Source organism: Trichosurus vulpecula, chromosome 1 (genome assembly GCF_011100635.1).
Source record: "Trichosurus vulpecula isolate mTriVul1 chromosome 1, mTriVul1.pri, whole genome shotgun sequence".
NCBI lineage: Eukaryota > Metazoa > Chordata > Mammalia > Diprotodontia > Phalangeridae > Trichosurus > Trichosurus vulpecula.
The window spans coordinates 171,075,062-171,089,779 of NC_050573.1; the positions used below are offsets into that span (position 1 = coordinate 171,075,062).

The 14,718-nt window shown below is 38.0% G+C and overlaps 1 protein-coding gene across 1 annotated transcript in view; it reads left to right on the forward strand.

Moving 5' to 3' along the window:
* FARS2 (phenylalanyl-tRNA synthetase 2, mitochondrial) overlaps positions 1-14,718 on the forward strand; it is a 681,824-nt gene that overhangs the window by 621,063 nt on the left and 46,043 nt on the right. The gene's annotated exons all lie outside the window — the stretch shown is intronic.

The following is a 14,718-nucleotide window of genomic DNA, read 5'->3' on the forward strand; positions in this document are numbered from 1 at the left end:
AGACATGATTGATTATTAGATTCTTTTTTTTTTCCTCCCTCTACTATTGGCAGCCTTACAGCATGGAAAACTTTATTCCAACAGCCTCCAGAACACAGCTCTCAGCACTTGGTGTAAATGTCATGTGTAATAAATGCCAATAGACAGTGATTTCCAAATGAGTTCCCTCTATTACTGCAATCTATTCAGATTCTTTGTTAGAAGGTGACTCCAGGTGAATGCAGCTGTTAAAGGTGAACTAATGTGACTGAAAGGTCCTTTGGAGCTTAATATGCTGTGGGTGCTTAATGGCTATTAAATAATTAAAACAAAGTCATAGATGGAACAATTAATAAATTTAAGAGGAGCTTGGGGGAGGGGAGGTGTTAGAGTATTTGCAAATTTTCTATTAATGTTTAATTAACAGTGCCTGCACCCCCTTAGTTAATTTTGAATTGGAGAATGAATTCAGAGTCACATGGTAATTGTTTCACAAGTTATTTAAATGGAAAAATTATGCCTGGCCTGCAGTTCTACACAGTAATCTGTTTATTTTAAAACATCCTAATATCTAGGAATGGCATTGCACCATGTGTAAATGTACTTTGAAGGGACTGCAGTACCTTCGTGTTGTGACATTAGGCGAGGAATTATGGATCTTGAAACATTATAGCTTATTACTTTGTTTCTTCCCTAGTTTCAAAGCGAACCTTGCTAAAGCTAAAATGACTGCATATTCACAGTAATGGGGGTGGGAGGGAAAGGATGAGAGGATGAGGGAGATGATATTGCCCGGGGAGGGGGGGAATATTTTGTTTGGTTTTTTTTTTCCAAATGATTTTTGTTTCTGGCAAAGCAGCCACTATATTCACATGACTTTCTGTAGTAAGTGATGCAAAAAATCATCTCACATACAGCAAATAAATATAACATGTGGATGTTGTAGATTGCAAGGATAGCATTAGTACCTTTATCCATGGGTAGTTTGGGAGTGCACAGTTTAAGGGAAGCCACATAGTGTGTGGTGGAAAGAACCCTGGATTTGGAATCAAAGGACCCGGGTTTCAATCCCAGTTCTGCTACTTATTTCCTGTGTGAAATAAGACAAGCCCTTTTTATTTTTCTTCTTTGGGTTTTTGTTTCCTCATCTTTAAGTGAAGGCATTGGATAAGATCATACCTAGCCTTGAATTTAATGGTCCAATAAAATAACAGGAACATTTTAATATGGACAAAAAGGTGCTGAATTTGGAATCAGACACCTGGGTTTAAATTCTGGCTCTGTCACTTACTTTGTAGATGACCTTGGGCAATTCACTTAATTTTTTAGGTCTCAGTTTCCTATTCTGTAAAATGAGGAGACTGGACTAGGTGGTCTTTTATATCTTTTCTAATTTTGCATCTATGATACTATGATAACATGTGTACTATCTGTGTTTGGACTTCCCCAAAGGAAAATTTTGTGTCTGTCTTAAGGTGGCCTGAACTCTCTTGTTTCCTTCTAGAAGAAATAGTACAGTTATGAACTTTGTGCATTCAATAGTTCAGCAAAATATTTGTTAAACATCTACTATGTGCACCTTCTGCCTCTATTTATTGATTGGCATCATGGGGGCTTGCCCACCTTCATTTGTAGAGGTGGTCTGAATGTAGTACTACCCTGAGCCTACCACTTCTTATTTCTATAACTTGGAAAAGCAATGAAAGAAAAAATGTCCCCAGCCTTGGAGTAACAGAATGCTGTTGACAGATGGCTGTTCTGTGACCTGAAAGCACTGGACATATTTTGTGTGGCTTACTTCAGGTTCCAGCATCTGCAGCATTCACTCATACTGGGCATGTCCATGATTTCCATTTTTCAAAACTTAACTGAAAAGGGTACTTAAGCGGAGTAGACATTTAGTCCCAGGCAAAATCAATCTTGCTACAGTGAGAAAGGACCGGGTCCTTTTACGGCTGGTATTTGGAGTTGATTTTGAGTACATGTTGACTAAACTTCCTTTCAAGGTAACTAAAATAAATAGCTTGTGTGCTAATGAATGAGGAAAGCAGAGAGTCGGGGAAAGCTCTTTTAGCTCCCCCATAAATCTTCAGAGCTCGCTCACTAACAGATCAGAGAGCAGATCTCTATGGGGCTTTGCTAGGCCCAAGTTCCAACCATGGGTATGAACTTCTGGAGCATGCACCTGACCACAGAGGAGTAGATTAGATGTCCTCTTGAGAGCCTGAGGTAACCCTGAGAAACTTCCCAGGGGAGGTAGCATTGAAGCAGGGCTTGAAAGGAGATGTAGGATTTCAATAGGGGGTAGGGACACAGCGTTAAAGAGAACATTTTTGGCAAAGGAAATTATGTAACTAAAGGTATGGAAGTATGAAATCCAGGGTATGTGGAAGAGGACTATGAGATAAGGCTAAAAAAGAGAATCATGGGATGATAATTTAAAGTTAAACTTTTAACACCTTCATTTTATAAATGAAAAAACTGAGGCCCATAGAGGTTACTATGCACCTTGCTCAAGGTCATGCCAGTAATAAGTGGCAGAACTGAAATTTGAACTCATATCCTTGACTCTAAATTGAACACTTCTAGCTGTTTTAACACAGACATAAGACTGTGAAGGCCAGGCTAAGGAATTCAAACTTTATTATTATTTTTAAGTGCTTTTATTATGAACTAAGAAGACATCAACCAGCATGGACATTTATATACCCAAAGAAGGGCCAGAAGAAACCATTTTGAGAAATGGCAAACTTCTTTAAATTACCCCCAGATTCTCACTGAAGCAAAAGCCCATCCATTTCATACCAGTATTCTTTATATGAATTTTCTTTACATGAAAGCATAAATCTACTACATATAGCTCGCTCCTTTTAATACAGATCAAATTTAACATGGTAGTGCCATTTAACGTGGTAGTGTCCTACTTATGTGTGTCCCCACTCTAAACCTGCTCCCACTCTTCTCTGCATATTTAAAAATATTTCATTAATGCTCATTTCTTCTTGTCCCTTTTTTGTACCGCTGTCGTTGCCCTCCCCCTCAACTTTATCCACTTCCTTTTAACAAAACTATAGTCAAGCAAAGTAAATATGTTGTAATGAACCTGTACCTACAGTCCATCAGCTCTCCACCAAGAGAGGTGGGAGGTGTGCTTCATCATCAGTCTTCTGGAGTCCTTCTAGGTCATTGCTTTGATCAGAGTTATTAAATGTTTCAAAGTTGTTTTCCTTTACAATCTTGTAGTCATTGCGTAACTAGTTCTCTTGGCTCTACTTACTTCACTCCAAACCAATTCATAAAAATCCAGGTTTCTGTGATGTACCTTTTGTCTTTTCTTATGGCATAAAAATATTTCATTATATTCATATGCCATAATTTGTTCAGCCATTCCAGAATTGATTGCTAACCATCTTGTTTCCAGTTCTTTGTAACTACAAAAAGCACTGTTATAAATATTCCTATATATTTTAGTCCTTTCCCTCTTTCTTTGCTCTCCCTGGGGCTTGTGAGTTCTAGTGGTATTGATAGGTCAAACGGTGAGCTTTCTTCTGTTGTCAATAAAGGATCACCAACTGGTTTCTATAACAAAGATGATATGAACAGATGTATGCATATAAGAAAAATTAGCCTGACAATGTTGTGAAATGGAAGAAGCTCTAGTAGTCCAAGCTGGTGGTAATGAGGGCCTCTATTAAAATATTGACAGTGGGAATACAGAGGAGGGGACAGATGCTGGAGATACTGAGGAAGTAGAATCATAGCACTTGGAAACTGACTAGAAATGAAGGGAGAGGGAAAAGTGAAAAATGACATCAAGGTTCCAAATATGTTAGACTGAATGATAATGATGCCACTACTAAAATGGTAGAGTCAGAAGAAAAAAGGCTTTGGGGAAAAGATAATGAGTCTGGTTGGAAGTATTGAGCTTAAAATACCATTACGACATCCTGCTGGAAATTCAGGTCTGGAGTTTAGGAGAGGTCAGGGCTGAAGTTGTAGATTTGGGAGTCATTTAAATGAGGGTGCTAAATGAAGCAATTAAAATCTTGAGTTAATGAGATTGCTAAAAGATAAAATATAGAGAGAAGAGGGCAGAAAATAAGGGGTTGGGAAGATTAGGAGCCAGCAAGGGAGGAAGAGGAATATTTAGACAAGTAGGTAGAGAACCAATAGTCTAATACCTTGGAAGCCAAGGAAAGAGAAAATATCCAAAAGGAAAGGGTTTTAAACAATGTCAAATGCTGCAGAGAAGTCAAGAAGGATGAGAACTGAGAAAAGGCCAATCAGATCTGATGAGTAGGTGGAAAGTGATGGGATCCTATGCAGAGGTAAAAGGATTTTTATTGGTAAGAAGGCTGGATTCTTCTTCCTCTGAGGCAAGCTGGTTGTGGTTGTTGTCTTTTGTGCTTGAAAAGGACGACAATGATATCACTATGTCAGAGTCCAGGTACAGTATGTCCTACTGCAACTGATCAGAGCAATATGAGCTCAGAAGGCTCTACTACAGGTTGGGCACAAATAGTCCATATCAACATTTGGTGGAGATGGCTCTAAATTTTCACATCTCACATTTCTTTTGAGCTACTGAAATTCTGCTTTGCTCAGAGAGCACGGTGCCTTCTTTGATGTGGGCATATCATACTATTATCCTGTGCCAGTGCCTGCTGTGTCTCACAATCGATTCCAGAGTTCTTCAGAGGCACCTTGAGAGTGTCCTCATATCTCTTCTTCTGACCTCCAGTGTGACCACTTGACATATGTAAGTTTTCCATAAAATAGTATTTTAGGCAAACAGACGTTTGGCATTCAAACAAAATGGCCAGGCCAGTGGAGTTGCACTCTCTGCAGTACAGTTTGAATGCTTGGCAGTTTAGTTTAAGAAAGGACCACAGCGTCTGGTACCTTATCTTTCCAGGTGGTCTTCAGAATCTTCCTAAGACAATTTAAATGGAAGTGATTCAATTTCCTAACATGGTGCTGGTATACTGGCCAGGTTTCATAGGCATACAACAATGAGGTCAGCACAATGGCTCTGTAGACCTTCAGTTTTGTAATCAATCTAATACCTCTTCCCTCCTTTCCTTTGGAGCCTCCCAAATACTAAGTTAGCTCTGGCAGTGTTTGCATCAACCTCGCTATCTATGTGGACATCCCTGGAAAGTATACTGCCAAAATAAGGGAACTTATCAATAGCATTCAAAATTTCTCCATTTGCTATAATCTATGGTTCCATGAATGTGTATTGCTGGTTGGTGGAGAACCTCTGTTTTCTCATTGTTAATCATTAAGCCCAAATTTGTACAAGCTGCAGAGAATTGATCCATACTCCAAGCTAGAAGACAGAGAATTGATAAATTTTGAGATGTAGAGGAGGGAGTTGGTGTCAAATGGCCTTAATCTCCTCAACACATTAAAAGACTAAATCATCTATTACAAGGTACTCTTGGGTGTTTTACAGTCTTTTGTGACAATATGTCAGATAAACTTTTGTGGTCAGAAACATGTATTACTTGTGTTTGAATTTTTGTGATATACTTGCTTAATAAATATTTCTTGAATGAATTCAACAAGCATTTATTTAGTACCTATTGTATGTATGGTGAATGACAGTATGGCATAATTGGAGTCAGGAAGATCTGGGTTGAGTTCTGCCTCTACTGTACTAGCCGGGTTACTATCATTATGTCACTTAATCTCTCAGTGTTCCGGGCAGCTCCTTAAGACTATAAATTTCAGATGAGTTTATGATCTACAGACATGGATCACTGGATCAGAGATATACAGCTTTAAGGGACCTTGGTGGCCATCAAATCTCATTTCCTCCAATCTCTCATTTTCTTTGTTTTGTTTTATTTTTATCTTTGTAAAAAATTTCTGAATCTAATGGACACCAAAAAAAAAAAAAGGAAAGCCTTTCCATATACAAAGGAGAACCAAAAAAGAGACCTCTATATCAAACCTTGAATCTCTATTAAATATAGCTTCCTTTTTTAAGAGCACATAATAAATTTCAACATGTTATTTCACAATTGTTCTACTGTCAGTGTTACAATGGCCTCCTTTTGTTTCTTTTCTTCTTTTTTTTTTGTTGAACACTATCCCCAGTTTCCCTCTTCCTCCCAATCCCCACAATAAAAAAAAGTAGACACAATCTTTTTAACAAATAAGCTTAGTCAAAGAAAAAAAATTACATATTTTCGACATGCAAAAACATATGTCTTTTTCTTGCATCTTGGCTCCATCACCTGTCTAGAGGAGGTGGGTGATCATCTGGAGCTGTGGTCGTTCATTGTGTTCTTAAGGCTTTCACAGTTATTTTTTTCCATGTTGTTGTTGTTGCTACATAAACTGTTCTTCTGGTTCTACTACTGGTTCAGTCTGGATCAGTTCATACAAGTGTTCCCAGGTTTGTCTGTTTTACCATTCTTTTCACCATTCCTTGTGGCACAACAATATCTCTTTACATTCATAGACCATAACTGGTTAAGCTTTTCCTAAGCTGAAGGGCACCTCCTTCGTTTCCAGTTCTTTGTTTGAACAAAAAGAGCTATCATATTTTTTTTTAACTATGGGTCTTTTGCCTCTTTCTTTGACCTCTGAGCGAAATCCTTCATTTTGCAAATGAGGAAACTCTGGCAAGAAGAGAATTCAGTTATCCAAGGTTACACAGCTACAAAGTGGCAGAGTCAGGATTTGAACCCAGCTCTTCTTCTACGAATCTAGCACATTTTTCATTGAACCATGTTACCTCAAAGAGGAAAATTCCACACTCAAATTTCCTTTCCTTGATGAAATCATAGCGCTGTATGATTCTCCTTCACCCTTACCCAGAAAAGGGGGTAAAATGTGTGTTGTACTCAGGATACAACCATAGGCCAAAAAAAGATTCTTGCCCTCAAAGAGCTTATATTCTGCTGAATGAACATTAGACCACACAAAGCCATTTAGGTCTCTTTTATCATCTCTGAATGAAGCTTCCCATTACTTTCCTTTCCTACTTTTTCCTACACTACTTTGAAAAATTCCATAAAGCATGCGTGTCATGACCCTTAATGTCCAGCTGGCATACAGTAACCTGCAACGAGGTATAAGGTCTTGTGGAAAATGAGGATGCTTGTAATTCTACAATGTTGCCAAATAATGAGAACCAGTATAAATTCCGGAGTTTTGCCCTGGTTCACTTTTTCTAGGAGGAAGCTTTGTGTGATCTTAACCTATTTGCAAGATAATTAACCCCAAAGTCAAAAATTCATACCCTCAGCTTCCTGCTGAGGCTGAAATTACATTAAAAGAAAAAGAGAGAGAGACAATTGAATTGAGAAGCAATTGCTATTACATAGAATTAAAAACTTCTATAAAAATAACACTACCTGTAGATGGAGAGAAAATGAGAGGAATCAATCAATAAATATTTATTAAGCTCCAACTATATGCCAGGCACTGTACTAAGTTCTGGGAATACAAATAAGATAGTCCCTGCCCTCAGGGAGCTTATACTCTAATAGGAGAAGGCAACACACAAAAGAAAGCTAAAAAGCAGTTAGGGAGGGCACCCAGTGCAGGGGCATGGTGGGGAAGTCAAAGAAGTCTCATGAGTGCAGCCAAAGGAGTCCAGAATGACAGGAGAAACTCCTAAACAGCAAAGAAAAATGAAATGTCCACAAGTGGAAACAAGATTTGTTTATTAACAAAGGGAATGGGGTCCATGTCAGTCCTTGAGGACCCTATTCTTCCTAGTGCAAATTAAATAGGTCCTACGTTCATATCTGTGTTCTGAATAGTTGAGGTTTTTAAATGCCATCCAGATAAGTGAGATTTCCCCCAGATTTCAGTTCAACTCAACAAAAAGATTTATTTATATACTCTATGTAAAGCATAGTATCAAGTGTGGGGAGGCTACATAGTCCCAGTCTTCTTTTACCTTATGTGTAAAAAGAAAACACAGTTCCCCTTTATTTCCTCATCTCCCCCAATTCTGTGACAATACATTGTACCATGTATTGGACCTTGCTCTGCTGTAGCAGTGACACCATGGACTGGATGAAATAGAGAGAAAAAATTGAATCCTTCACTGTGCCCGTTGCTTACTGCTCTCTTCTGAATATTCATCCTTCATCGTAAGGGGAAGGGGCAATTGTCAGAGTGGCCTAGAGACCTTGGTGATTTAAGAAACAGAAGAAATAGCCATGGAACCTCGCATTTCAGATTAACTTTCTTTCCTTCCTCCTGAATACATGCTGCAGGTAAGGCTGCACTTGCTCTTTGTTTGATACCATATTGTCAGTTTGGACACCGATAGTCCATATGGGCTATTCATGCTCAACCTATGGTAGAGCCTTCTGAGCTTGTGTTGGTCTGATAAGCCACAGTCAGATATATTGTGTCTTGACTCCAATACAGTGATGTCATTTTGATCCTCTTGGAGAGTGAAAGACAACAAGCAACCACCAATTTGAACTACTTTTCTTCTTCTATAAAGATTACAAAGGAATATTACACCCAATAACATATGTTTCTTTTCTAATAAAATACACTCGAGAATACAGAGCAGCCAGCCTCACTCTTGCAAGAGGGGAGGAGAATATGATGTTGCCATCTAATGTGAAGTATGACCACATCAAGAGCTGAGACTACTGGGTAAGGAGTTGATTGTGTGGAAGCATTAGAGAAGGAAATGGCAAACCACTTGAGTATCTTTGCCAAGAAAAGCATAGATACTCTCTCTATATTTTTTTATAGCTACCTCATGGCTACTTCCCCTCACCCCTTGACCAATTTCCTCTTCCCTTTCAAAAATCCAATCCATCCTTCCAAAGAATTTTTTGGAAATTTTGAATAAGGGAAGAGGCTGGATTTGTGATTTCATTGGTATAGGGGATTTCCAAATGAGGAAACTCATTAATAGAGACTAAGAATGCAACATCTACTCTGCAGTTTAGTCTTAAAGAGTAACCTAGGACCCTTAAAGTTTAAGTGACTTGCCCTGGGTTTGGATATTGTCAAATAGCTAGTATATGTCACAGGGGAGACTTTAACACAGTTTTCCTGGTTGCAAAGCTGCTTCTCTATCCACTATACCACATTGCCTCTTTTTGGAGGTTAACTCCTAATTTAATTCATGATTACTTATTCTATTAATTATGATTAAAAACCAGAAAGCTTAACTTACTAAACTGGCTTTTTAAAAAACTGGAAACTCTTATGTTCATTTCAACCCCAAGAGAGTCTTTACTACTGGACCCCTGGCTGTTTACTATGGAAATGGTGAGTCTTAAGTGGAGCAGAATGAATTAGGCCCGTTAGTAAATGTAAAGCCATTGCAGGTCCTGGAAGATCCCCCTTCTTTCATGTACATAGGAGAAAGTTATATATAACTTTTAAAAATAACTTTATAAAAAGAAATAGCATGACATCGTAGAGAGTGTCACTTTCCTAGGAATCAGGAAGACCTGAGCTCAAGTTTGCCTCTGACACATACTGGGTGACCCTGAACAAGTCACTTAACCTCCTAGTGTCCCAGTAACCTCTCTGTGACAATAAATTGCAGAACAGTTGTTGCATTGGTAAAAGGTATTTCCTTTTAAGCACTTTCCTCTACCAATAAATTCCCAGGTCCTGTCCAAAGCAAAATATGGAGTCTCTCTGTCATCTGAGCCACCATTGCTTAAATTCTTTGTGTTTATGTCCCACCTGGCTTATTTTCCTTCCTATTTCTCTCCCCATTCAAATCAAATGAGATATTTCACAACTGCACAAGTCAGTTCCTCTCTGTACTCACTAACCCATCTAATCTGTATGTATTTTATATGTACCAATTTATGCACATGGTCTTCTCATTAGAATATAAGCTCCTTGAGGTCAGGAAAGTTTATCAAAGCAGTTTTAGCTTTTTCTTTGTATCCCTAGAATTTGACATGCTGCTTGTCACTTAGTAACCACTTAATAAATGCCTGTTGATTTATTGATTGATGACATGGGTAAAGAATATACAAACAAACTTGGTACTGTTGGACCTTGGAAAGTCTACTACCTAATTCAATAAGGTTGTTGGGAGAGAAGTACTTTATAAAATGCTATATAAATAAATAGACAGCTAAGTGACAGAGTGCCAGGCCTGGAGTCTCATCTTCCTGAGTTCAAATTCAGCCTCAGACAGTTACTAGCTGTGTGTCACTTAACCCTGTTTGCCTCAGTTTCCTCATCTGTAAAATGATCCAGAGAAGAAAAGTCAATTCATTCCAGCCTAGAAAAATCACAAAAACAGCAATAAAACATAAATAAATATGAAAAAACTTTTCTTATTCTTTATGTGACATGAAGTTACCATTCACAGAACCCTCTGTAAACAGCACTTAGCACAGTGCCCGACACATAGTAAGTAGGCACTTAACAAATGTTTATTGATTGATTGAATGGTTGTAATTGGACCCCCTCCTAAGTGGAATGAATGGTGGTTAAGCCATATACTTATTTGAAAACCCAAAGAAGATATTCTGAAGTACTCATAGTACCATACATTTAGACTTGGAATGGATTTTAGAGTCCTATTCCAAACCAACCTCCCTAAACCTGCCATTTTGTGGATGGGAAAACAAAAGCAAAATGACTGACCCAGGTTCACATAGGGAGTAAATAGCAGATCCTCCCACCCAAGTCTAGTATTCTTTCTATCACATCATCCAAAGTTATTCATTTAAATTCCTCAAAAGAAAGACTTAATAAGCTGTAGGAAAGAGAGGAAGATAAATCCAGAAGGAGCCAAAGTCTGGCATCTCCTCAGTAGAGTGTAAACTATTTGAGAACAAGAACTGTGTTTCCATTTTGTCTTTGAATCCCCAATACCCAGCACCTTAACACTTTGGAGATGCTATCCTCTTGTTAAATTAGACTGGATGGGGAATTTAGGAATCCCAGATTTTTCTCATGTTTACTGGATGTAATCCTATCTAAATAATGAGGAGAAATGTTTTACTGCCAGAAAATTAAACTTTGTAAAAGCTTCAAAGTAATTTTATCATTATTTTTTGTAGAATTTTGTATTAAAGGAAACACCATATGGTAACAGCAAGAAGATTTGGTTAGAAGTCACGAATCTAGTCATAGATTTTTTTCTAGCAGTTAAGTTCAAAATATTTATCATGTTACTGAAAGACCCCATGTTTTGGAGGTAGTACAAGTTTCAAGTCTCATAGAAGCATAAAATTTCACATGACTCTTACATTTGGCCTTTCTTCTCTACAAAAATATAAAATAAGGCTTTATGATATGGCCACATGAAAATAATTCTCAATCCTCAGCCTAAAAGAGCATTTAAAACCCTCTACAATCTGGCTCGAATCTACCTTTCCATAGATTTTGTTTTATTAATACCCCTTCATACATTCTACAATCTCAGCAAACTTGACGACTAGTTTTCAGTTAAGCTGAAATCCATTTAATTCAATTTAAGCACCTACTTATGTGCAGAGTACTCTCCTAGGTTTGGGAGGAATTTAGAAAAGATGCAATCCTTATCCTCTTCCAGCTTATAGTCTAAGGTTGGAAGGGGGAGGGAATAACATACAAAAACCAAATTATTATAGTAGGTATAAATGAATCAGTTACATGATTTCCAAAGAAGACAGTGGTTACTAATGGGTTGGGTTGAGTAGGGGGTGGGGTGAGGAGGGTGATATTGTCAATCAGAGATTTATGTAAGAAGTGTCACTTGAATTGGATTGAAATTGATGAGTAGAAATTCAAGAAGCAAAGAGAAAGGACAAGGATTCAGACATTCCACGTGTAAAGAATATTGTAAGCAAAGGCCAAAGGTTTGGAGAACACTGTGTATGTTGAAAAGAAAAAGATTTGTTCAGCCTGGTTGTACAGTACATAGAGGGAGTAGAATGTGAGATACAGCTAGAACCTAGGATGGCATCAGATTGTAGAGGACAGTAGATGTCAGGAAAACTCTTCTTAGGAAATTAAACTTAATAGGAAAAAAAGATAATCTGAAGATTTTTAAGTAGGATAGTGACATATATAAAGAAGATCTATGCATAAAGAAGATTATGGCGCAGCTAGGTGGCGCAGTGAGTAGAGCACTGGCCCTGGAGTCAGGAGGACCTGAGTTCAAATCCGACCTCAGACACTTGACACACTTAGTACCTGTTTGACCTTGGGCAAGTCACTTAACCCCAATTGCCCTGCCTTCCCCCCTCTAAAAAAAAAAAAAAGGTTATTCAGGCAGTGGCCCAAATGATAGACAGGAAAGGGAAGAAAAAGGGGGAAGACTTTCTAAAAAGCTGTTGCAAAAGTCTAGGCAGGTGGCAGTGAAGACTTCTAGAATATTGGCAGTGGAAATGCATAGAAGGGGGCAGATTTAAGAGATATTCTTAAGGTAAGAAGACTATGTTCTAGTGATAGGAAATGATAAATGAAAGAGAAGAAAGTGTCAAAGATAACCCAAAGATTATGAACATAGGTAATACAGACAATGGTGCTAACATAGAAATGCTAACGTCAAAAGGAGGAGCAGATTTAGGAGGCCAAATCATGAACTTCACTGACGGCGTATTGTGTTCAAGATATCACTAGGACTTCCAGAGAGAGATGTATTATAGGCAACTGGTTATAGCTGTCTAGAGCTCAGAAGGGAGGTCAGAGCTATGAGTTGTTTGCCAATACTTTGAGAATCTAAGCTCCTTACGAGTAGGAATTGTTTCATTATTTGTATTTGTATCTGCAGTGCCCATGGCACGGTGCCTGGCACATAGTAGGCTCTTAATACATACTTATTGATTGATTGCCTGGTGATTGAAAGAAACAAATGAGCTTTTCAAAATAAGAAAATCAAACTGTTAACAATCACATAAAAACACTTCATATCTCTGACATTTAGAGACATAAAATAACTCTGAGGTTTTACCTTGCTCTCCCAAAATTGGCAAAGAATAATAAAAATGGAAATAATCAGTGTTGGAAGGGCTATAGGAAAACAGGCACACTGTAACGTGCAATTGATGGAGCAGTGAATCAGCCCATAAAGTTCTAGAAAAGAATTTGGAACTATGCTAGAAAAATGACTAAATTGTCCTTACCTTTTGACACAGTGATATCACTACTGGCATATCTCCAAGGAAGAGAAATCTTCTATATCCCAGAATATTCATATGAAGGTCTAGATTCTCTCCTTTAGTGGCTAGTGAAGAAGTTGGAATAGGCATGGTTAGTTGTTGTCCTTCATTTTCAAAGAGGACCAAAATGACATTGCTGTGTTGGGGTTAAGGTACGATGTGTCCCCCTATGGTTGATCAGACCAATACAAATTCAAAACTGCTCTACCACAGGCTGGGCACATATAGTCCATGTGAACATTTGGGATAGAGATGTCTCTAAATTTGTGCATCTCATGCTTCTTTTGAGCTACTGCATTTCTGCTTTGTTCAAAATGCCAGGAGCAGAACAGAGGTCTATATACAACATTCATCAATCTAACCGAGGCTTTTGATACTGTCAGTTGTGAGGGCCTATGAAAAATTATGTCAAAACTTGATTGTCTGTAGGTATTGTACATCAAACTCATGATGGCATGCTTGCCTGGGTTCTAGATAATGGATGATGTTCTCACACTTTCCCAGTCACCAATGGAGTGAAGCAAGGCTGTGTGCTTGCTCCCATGCTTTTTAGCATGATTTTTTTCAGCAGTGTATTGTCAGATGCCTTCAGTGAGGATGAACACAGCACCAAGGTCAGCTACCATGGTAAATTATTTAACTTGAAAAGGCTACAACCCAAGACTAAAGTGGAGGGGGAGAGTTGGTGCATGATTTTTAGTTCTCAGATGATCATGCAGTCAGTGCAGTCTCTGAAGCTGAGATGCAACAAAGTATGGATCGATTTCTGCTGCTTGTGCTAATTTTGGCCTAACAATTGAATAGGCATAGAGTCTAATGAAAGATTGTCATTAATGAGTTTTCATTTCAGATAAAAAAATGTGATCCCATTTTTATCATAATTGGTAAAATATTAGCTGTGTCCTGAGAACTAGAATTTCAGGGCCCTATCTAGGTTTATTCTTTGCACTGAAAGAGCTCTCAAACTAAGAAATAAGAAATTTAAACTAGTACCATTCACCATAGAAAGAATCACACAAGGGGTAGATGTGTACTAGTGTAGGGCCTGCCTCAGGGGTACTAAGAACCTCTAGGTCCTTTCTAATCATATTTCAGTTTTTTAAACAAAGGAACAGTCTTTTTAAAAGTTGTAGATGCAGAAAAACATACAGAGGTGTTCCTCCAGTCTAAAACTAATGATAATAATAATAATAGTACAGGACACATCAACAAACTGCATTTCAGTCAGTCAGGGATTGCTTCAATACTTAAGGAAAGTTTCAAATTACTATGTGAAGACAAAAAAACCTACTGTGTGAAGCGAAGTGTGGGAAAACATCTACATTCTTTCCCTTTCCTCACTGTCTGTGAAGAAAAATGGATAGAACCACCTTATGTCTACTGCTGAAAACCTCAGTGTTGTAATAGAACCATAAGGAACTAGCACTGTCCAATTCTCTATGTCATTTTCAGGTATCTTCCTCCATTTACAAAGTTAAAAAACATAGAGAGATCACTATGCACCAGATTACCAAGGGTAAACCCTCATTAGGGTATGTGACTTTAATCTACAATGAGCAAGTAGGTGCATCATCTAGGAAATTAAATAAGTACCAACATCTTCCTATTCTGGGATATGTACAAA